The sequence below is a fragment of the Myotis myotis genome, unplaced genomic scaffold, assembly GCF_014108235.1.
Source record: "Myotis myotis isolate mMyoMyo1 unplaced genomic scaffold, mMyoMyo1.p scaffold_m19_p_26, whole genome shotgun sequence".
NCBI lineage: Eukaryota > Metazoa > Chordata > Mammalia > Chiroptera > Vespertilionidae > Myotis > Myotis myotis.
In genome coordinates, this window is record NW_023416331.1 from 771034 (window position 1) to 779860 (window position 8827).

An 8827-nucleotide genomic window follows, 5' to 3' on the forward strand; every position below is an offset into this window, starting at 1 on the left:
TATCATTCAGAATTGAAGGTCAGATAAAGAGCTTCACAGATAAGAAAAAGCTAAAGGAGTTCATCACCACCAAACCAGGATTATATGAAATGCTGAAAGGTATCCTTTAAGAAGAGGAAGAGGAAGAAAAAGGTAAAGATACAAATTATGAACAACAAATATGCATCTAATCAACAAGTGAATCTAAGAATCAAGTGAATAAATAATCTGATGAACAGAATGAACTGTTGATTATAATAGAATCAGGGACATAGAAAGGGAATGGACTGACTATTCCTGGGGGGGGAAAGGGGTGTGGGAGATTCGGGAAGAGACTGGACAAAAATCGTGCACCTATGGATGAGGACAGTGGGTGGGGAGTGAGGGCGGAGGGTGGGGCGGGAACTGGGAGGAGGGGAGTTATGGGGGGAAAAAAAAGAGGAACAAATGTAATAATCTGAACAATAAAGATTTAATTAAAAAAAAAAAAAAAAAAAAAAAAAAGAAACATCGATGAGAGAGAAACATCGATCAGCTGCCTCCTGCACACTCCCTACTGGGGATGTGCCCACAACCAAGGTACATGCCCTTGACTGAAATCAAACCTGGGATCCTTGAGTCTGCAGGCTGATGCTCTATCCACTGAGCCAAACCAGTTAGGGCTAATTAATTTCCTTTTAATGTGCATGATTTTGTGTACCAGGCCACTAGACTACACTAATAAAAGAGAAAGATGCAAATTGACCGTACCTTTGTGATGCCCACCAGCCAATCAGGAATGAGTATGCAAATTAACCCAACAAAGATGGCTGTTAATTTGCATATACAGGCACAGAGTGGCCAGGGCGGGGCGGGATGCTTCTGTCATCACCATGGCGACAACGCAGGCATTCCACACCGCCCCAGCTGCTCTGGGCCTCTGGGCAGCATGGGAAGTCAACACCATGCCAGAACAAAGGCAGAAAGGGGAGGAAAGGCCCATTCTTGCATGAATCTTCATGCATCGGGCCTCTAGTATATAATAAAAGTGTAGCCCTAACCGGTTTGGCTCAGTGGATAGAGCGTCAGCCTGCAGACTGAAGGGTCCCAGGTTCAATTCCAGTCAAGAACATGTACCTTGGTTACAGGCACATCCCCAGTGGGGGATGTGCAGGAGGCAGCTGATCAATGTTTCTCTCTCATCGATGTTTCTAACTCTCTATCCCTCTCCCTTCCTCTCTGTAAAAAATCAATATTTAAAAAAATAAATAAATAAATATCCTATCTAATAAAAGAGAAACATGGTAATTGGCGTACGACTGCTACCCTTCCCATTGGCTAATCAGCAAGATATGCAAATTAACTGCCAGCCAAGATGGCGGCCGGCAGCCAGGCAGCTTGAAACTAACATGAGGCTTGCTTGCTTCAGTGACGGAGGACTCCAACATTCCCCGCCTGCCTTGCCGGCCTCTGAGCCTGCAGTTTAAGAAACATTGTAACAAATATAGCCCTAACCGGTTTGGCTCAGTGGATAGAGCATCGGCCTGCGGACTGAAGGGCCCCAGGTTCGATTCCAGTCAAGGGCATGTACTGTGGTTGCGAGCACATCTCCAGTGGGGGGTGTGCAGGAGGCAGCTGATCGATGTTTCTCTCTCATTGATGTTTCAAACTCTCTGTCCCTCTCCTTTCCTCTCTGTAAAAAATCAATAAAATATATTTTTTTAAAAAAAAGAAACATTGTAACAAATATAGAAGCTAAACAAAACCCCAGAAACCTGCTTTCAGCGAGCCGGGATCTCAGAGCTGGAGTTGATACAGTGTTTCGATTGTAGAACTGAAACAAACCAGATACCTGCTTTCAGGAGCAGAGGCCTAAGAGCTGGAGCCTCAAAGCTAAAGCTGGCCCAGAATAAAATAAAATAAAAAAAGAAAAAGAAAAGAAAAAGAGGAGCGGTTGGGAGCTTCCATCACCCGCCAGCCTGAAAACAGCCCTCAGCCCCTCACCCAGACTGGCCAGGCACCCCAGTGGGGACCCCCACCCTGAAGGGTGTGTGACCAGCTGCAAACAGCTCTCAGCCCCTCACCCAGGCTGGCCAGGCATCCCAGTGGGGACCCCCACCCTGATCCAGGACACCCTTCAGGGCAAACCAGCCGGCCCCCACACGTGCACCCGGCCTCTATCCTATATAGTAAAAGGGTAATATGCCTCCCAGCACCGGGATCAGCATGACAGGGGGCAGCGCCCAAACCCCCTGATCGCCCTGCGGCTCTGTGTGTGACAGGGGGTGGGGCCACAACCTCCCTATCGGCCCTGCTCTGTTCATGACAGGGGAAGGTGCCCCAACCTCCTGATCGGCCCTGCTCTGTGTCTGATACGGGGGAGCTCCCCAACCCCCTGATCGCCCTGCGGCTCTGTGTGTGACAGGGTGCGGCGCCCCAACTCCGCCCCCCCACGGGCCCCACTCTGTGTGTGACGGGGTAGAACCATAACCTCCCCATCGGCCCTGCCTTGAGTGTGACAGTGGCGGCGCCCCAACACCCTGATTGGCCCTGCTCTGTGCGTGACAGGGTACGGAGCACCAACCCCCCTGATGGGCCCTGCTCTGTGCGTGACAGGGGGCAGTGCCCCAACCCCTTGATCGGCCCTGCTCTGTGCGTGACAGGGGCTGGCGCCACAACCTCCCCATCGACCCTGCCTTGAGTGTGACAGGGGGCGGTGCCCCAACCCCCCAATCGGCTCTACCCTGAGCGTGACTGAGGGTGGCATCGCAACCTCCCAATCCGCACTGCTCCGTGCATGACAGGGGGTGGCGCCCCAACTCCCCAATCGGCCCTACTCTGAGCCCGACCAGGGGCTGCACCTAAGAATTGGGCCTGCCCTCTGCCACCCGGGAGCAGGCCTAAGCCAGCAGGTCGTTATCTCCTGAGGGGTACCAGACTGCGAGAGGGCACAGGCCGGGCTGAGGGACCCCCCTTTCCTCCCCGAGTGCACAAATTTTTGTGCACCGGGCCTCTAGTATATATAATAAAAGTGTAATATGCTAATTAGACTAGATGTCCTTCTGGACAACCTTTCAGACAAAGCTGGGGCTGCAAGGGAAGCCTGGGTCCCAGGTGCCAGAGGGAAGCCAATGCCGACAGCCAGGGGAAGGAAGGCGTACTCTTGCATGAATTTTGTGCATCGGGCCTCTAGTGTGCGTGTGTGTGTGTGTGTGTGTGTGTGTGTGTGTGTGTGTGTGTGTCTGTGTGTGTGTGTGTGTGTGTATAATTGATTTCAGAGAGAAAGGGAGAGGGAGAGGGAGAGAGATAGAAACATCAATGATGAGAGAGAATCATTGATCAGCTACCTGCTGCACGCCCCTACTGGGGATCAAGCCCGCAACCCTGGGCATGTGCCCTTCACTGGAATCAAACCTGGGGGACCCTTCAGTCTGCAGTCCGATGCTCTATCTACTGAGCCAAACCAGCTAGGGCTCAAATCCCTCATCTTCTGAGAAGCTCTTTCTGTCTTCTGGGTTCCTACAGGATCTTGCCCACAGGACTTACTGCCTTTGAGTTATTTGTGTGCTTATCTAAAACTCCCCGGAAGAAGGATTCTGGGAGTTTTTGTTGAAACAATGAGCTCCTTAGAAAGCTCGAAGCCAGCTCCCTCCCCGTCCTATCCTCACTCCAAGTAAGCAGCATCCTCCAGATCAGCAGCAGAGTGGCTGTGGTTTCTATTCTTTCCATTTCTTTTTTAATAAAAATATTTACATTGGGTCAGACTCCACCCACTTCCCCTAACAGGCCCCTGCTGAGGCGCTTGGCGCACACATCCCCCATTCTATTATGCACTGACCTACTTACTTTGAACTGATTGCCCAGGTGTGACCTTGAGAAATGTTTATGTAAATCATCCTTAGAGCTTCAGAAAAGAGTTATGCCCGCCCTAGCTGGTTTGGCTCAGTGGATAGAACATCAGCCTGTGGACTGAAGGGTCCCGAGTTCAATTCTGGTCAAGGACATGTACCTTGATTGCAGGCTCCCATCCCTGGTCAGGGTGCATGCGGGAGGCAGCAATTGATGTGTCTCTCACACATCAATGTTTCTCTCTCTGTCCCTCTCCCTTCCTCTCTCTCTAAAATCAATAAAAACTTTTTTTGCAGATTAAAAATGGCAGCAGAGGATGGATCTTTGCATGTGACGTGCACAGATCAAGAGGCTGGAAAATGTGAAGCGATCACTATTGAGGTGGCATCTTAGTGTTTTAGAAAAACCATGAATTTTTTAGAACTAAAATATCAGCATTATTTGGTTTTGTTCATCGGTGATGCTTATATTGACATACTTTTGGATGAACTGTGTAATCTATGTTTCTATTAAACTACAATGTATTGATAAAAATTGAAAATAAATAAATAAATAAATAAAAACTTTTTTTAAGGGTAGAGTGTGGACCTCCCAAGAAACAGGCCTGTCCCTGACCTCCTGTAAAGGCCACATCTCTTTCACAGGGAAACTTAGTCCCTGGGGACAGCCAGACCTGGGATGAAGCAGTGTATCCATTTGCCCACACCACAGCCCCTACCTCACCCCTGTCCACCCCATCCCTCTGGGGTCTCCACGGTCCTGGTGGGCCAGTGGTACGTATATCCCCTCTACCCCACTTCTTGCTGCCTATGGGGAGGCTGCCTTGCATAACCTAGGTGATAGGGTAGTGACCTTGAGTATGTATGTACTCATGAGTAGGCTGGAAAAGGGCAAGGGAAGAGATGACCTCTGGCTTTAACCTCCCTGGCTGCCTCCTTCACCACCCCTACCCCCTCGTCTGGACTTAGCTTTGATGAGAAGGGAGACTTAACAGCCCTTCCTTTAACTTTTCGTTCAAAATGCCTATATAAAAGAGCCTAAATAAATAAAATCATAAATGAGGCAGAAACAGTTACAACCAACATCACAGAAATACAAGGAATCATTAAAGAATACTACAAACAATTACATGCCAACAAATTTGACAATCAAAAAGAAATGGTAAGTTTCTAGAAATATATAACCTTCTAAGACTGACCCAGGAAGAAATAGAAAATCTAAATAGATCAGTTGCAAAAAGAAAATAAATAGAAAAAAGAAAAAGAAGAAATACAATGGACAGACTAGATGCTGGCAATGAAATTGAAGCAGTAATAATAATAATAATAATAATAATAAAACTGCCAAAAAATAAAAGTCCAGGACTAGATGGCTTCACTAGTGAATTCTGCCAAACATTCAACACCTATCCTTCTTAAACTATTTTAAGAAATTGAAGAGGAAAGAACACTTACAAACTCACTCTATGAAGCCAGCATTAGCCTGATACCAAAACCAGACAAAGATATTACAGGAAAAGCCCTAGCCAGTTTGGCTCAGTGGATAGAGCATCAGCCTGAAGGTTCCGGGTTTGATCTCTGTCAGTTGTAGGCTTCTCCCCGGCCTGGGCTCTGGTCTGGGTGCGTGCAGCAGGCAACCAATCGAACTCACATCAATATTTCTCTCTGTTTTTCCCTCTCTTCCACTCTCTAAAAATCAATGGAAAAATATGGGTGAGGATTTTTTTTAAAAAAAGATATTACAGAAAAAGAAGATTACAGGCCAATTTCCTTGATGAACATAGTGGCAACATTTCTCAACAAAATATTAGCAAACCAGATTCAACAATACATTTAAAAGATTATACACCATGACCAAGTGGGATTCATCCCAGGAATGCAAGGACGGTTCAGCATCTGTAATTCACTCAATGTGACACATTGCATTAACAAAATAAAGGATAAAAATGATCATCTCAATAGATGCAGAAAAAATATCTGACAAAATTTAACATCCTTTTATTTTTTTTAAAAAACTCTTAACAAAATGGGTATAGAAGGAACATATCTCAACATAATGGCGGCTATGTATGAAAAACCCACAGTTAATATCATACTCGATAAAAAGCTGATAGCTTTTTCTCTAAGAGCAGGAACAAGACAAGAGGCACTAACACCACTTCTATTCAACACAGCACTGGCAGTCCTTGCCATAACAGACATGAAAAAGAAATAAAAGGCATCCAAATCTAAAAGGAAGAAGTGAAACTCTCATTTTTTGCAAATGACATGATACCATATCTAAAAATCCCTAAAGATTCCACACAAAAAAAACCCCACTAGAACTAATAAATGAATTCCGTAAAGTTGCAGGACACAGAATCAATATACAGAAATGTGTTGTGTTTCTATACACCAATAATGACCAATTAGAAGGAGAAATAAGAAAACAATACCATTTACAATTGCATCAAAGAGCATAAAATACATAGAAATAAATTTAACCAAAGAGGTGAAAGACCTGTACACTGAAAATGATAAGATATTGAAGGAAGAAATTGAAGAAGATACAAATAAATGAAAGGATATACCATGCTGTCAGGGAGTGTGCAGGAGGCAACCAGTTGAGCCACTCCAGCCAGGGCAAACAATATGCTCTTAATCAATCAATGAATCAAGGAAGAAATCACAAGGGAAATTAGAAAATACTTAAAGAGGAATGAAAATACAAAATATAAAAACTTTTTGGATGCCACAAAAGCAGTGTTAAGGGGGAGATTTAGGCCGGCCACAGGGCTCAGGGGCTGAGCGTCGACCTATGAACCAGGAAGTCACGGTTCGATTCCTGGTCAGGGCACATGCTCAGGGTTGCAGACTCAATCCCCAGTAGGGGCCGTGCAGGAGGCAGCCAATCAATGATTGTCTCTCTCATCATTGATGTTTCTATCTCTTTCTCCCTCTCCCTTCCTTTCTGAAATCAATAAAAATATATTTTTATAGAGGAAAATTTATAACTATAAACACATTTAAAAAACAAGAAAGTCCTCAAATCAACTATCTAACTTTACAACCCAAGGAACTAGAAGAAGAACACACTAAATCCAAAGCAGAAGGAAGGAAATAATAAATATGAGAGCAGAAATAAACAAAATAGAGACTAGAAAAACAATAGAGAAAATCAATTAAACCAAAACTTAGTTCTTTAAAAAAAATCAACAAAATTAACAAACCTCTATGTAGATGAGCTGAGAGAGAGAGATAGAGAGAGAAAAGACTCAACTTACTAGAATCAGAAATGAAAGTGGGGACTCCTGATTCTACAGAAAGGAAAAGAATTTTGAGTGAGTACTATGAGCAACTACATGCCAACAAAGTGGACAACCTAGATGAAATGATCAATCTACTTTTAATAAGATGTGACATATCTCTTTTGACCAACAACCTGCATTATCATTTTTAAATTGAGATACAACACACATAAAGTGCACAAGTCCTATGTGTACAGCTCGTTGCCTTTTTTACATAGGTTGTCATCTAAGTAACCACTACCCAGATCAAGACAGAACATTCCCTGTCATGTGCCCTTCCCAGTAATTTCCCTCCTAAAAATGTAATTTTATTATAAATTTTTATGTAAAAGCTCAAATCTTTCACTTCTAAATATTTCTCTTCTGCTTTTCACCTTTTCCCAAACAAAATGCCTCTTTTGAACTATATCTATACTAGAGGCCCGGTGCACAAAAATTTGAGGGAGGGGTCCCTCAGCCCAGCCTGTGTCCTCTCACAGTCTGGGACCCCTTGGGGGATGACCACCTGCTGGCTTAGGTCCGCTCCCCAGGGGATTGGGCCTAAGCTGGCAATCAGACAGACCTCTGGCAGCCCGGGAGCCCTCGGGGGATGTCCACTTGCCAGCAGGGAGCAGGGCTAAGCTGCAGTCGGACATCCTTAGTGTTGCTGAGGAGGCAGGAGAGCCTCCCACCACCACCACTGTACTGGCAGCCGGCAGCCTGGCTTGTGGCTGAGCAGAGCTCCCCCTGTGGGAGCGCACCGAATACCAGGGGGCAGCTCCTGCATTGAGCATCTGCCCCCTGGTGGTCAGTGTGTGTCATAGTAACCAGTCATTCCCAGTCTTTTTGCTGTTAGGGTCAGTTTGCATATTACCCTTTTATTACATAGGATAGAGGCCTGGTGCATGGGTGGGGGCAGGCTGGTTTGCCCTGAAGGGTGTCCCGGATCAGGGTGGGGGTCCCACTGGGGTGCCTGGCCAGTCTGGATGAGGGGCTGAGGGCCGTTTTCAGGCTGGCCAAACCCCCTGGCGACGGAAACTCCCAGCCTCTCCTTTTTTTCTTTTTTTTTTTATTCTGGGATTTATTTCCCTTCTATAATTGAAACTTTGTAGACTTGAGAGGAGCTCGGAGCCAGCCAGGGAAGGCGGGAGGGAAGCCTCCTGCTCTCTCCAGCTCCGTGGCCATGGTCGGCTGAAAGCAGGTATCTGGGGTTTATTTACCTTCTATAATTGAAACTTTGTTGCTTTGAGTGGAGCTCAGAGCCCGCCCCGGCAGGCGGGAAGCTTGGCTTCCTCCATCATTGGGGCAACCAAGCCTCCTGCTTGCTTCAGCTCCATGGCTGCCAGCTGCCATCTTGGTTGGGTTAATTTGCATATAGTCGCTCTGATTGGCTGGTGGGCATGGCTTAAGGCATAGTGAAGGTACAGTCAATTTGCATGTTTGTCTTTTATTAGTGTAGATATATACATCTATACATATATGCATATACACATATATACATATATACATATATGCCGAAGCGACCGTCCAACTGTTCAACCATCCAACCGGTAGCTATGATGTGCAAATACCACCAGGGGGCAGATGCTCAACACAGGAGCTGCCGAGCTTCAGTGACTTGGCAGCTGTGGTTCTCAGGTGATGCACCCAGAACCAGAGAGGAGGGAGCCTGATTCCAGGGTGCATCACCCAAGAACCGCCCTCTTGCAACCCGGGACCCCTCAGAAGATGTTGGAGAGGCAGTTTTGGCCCGAT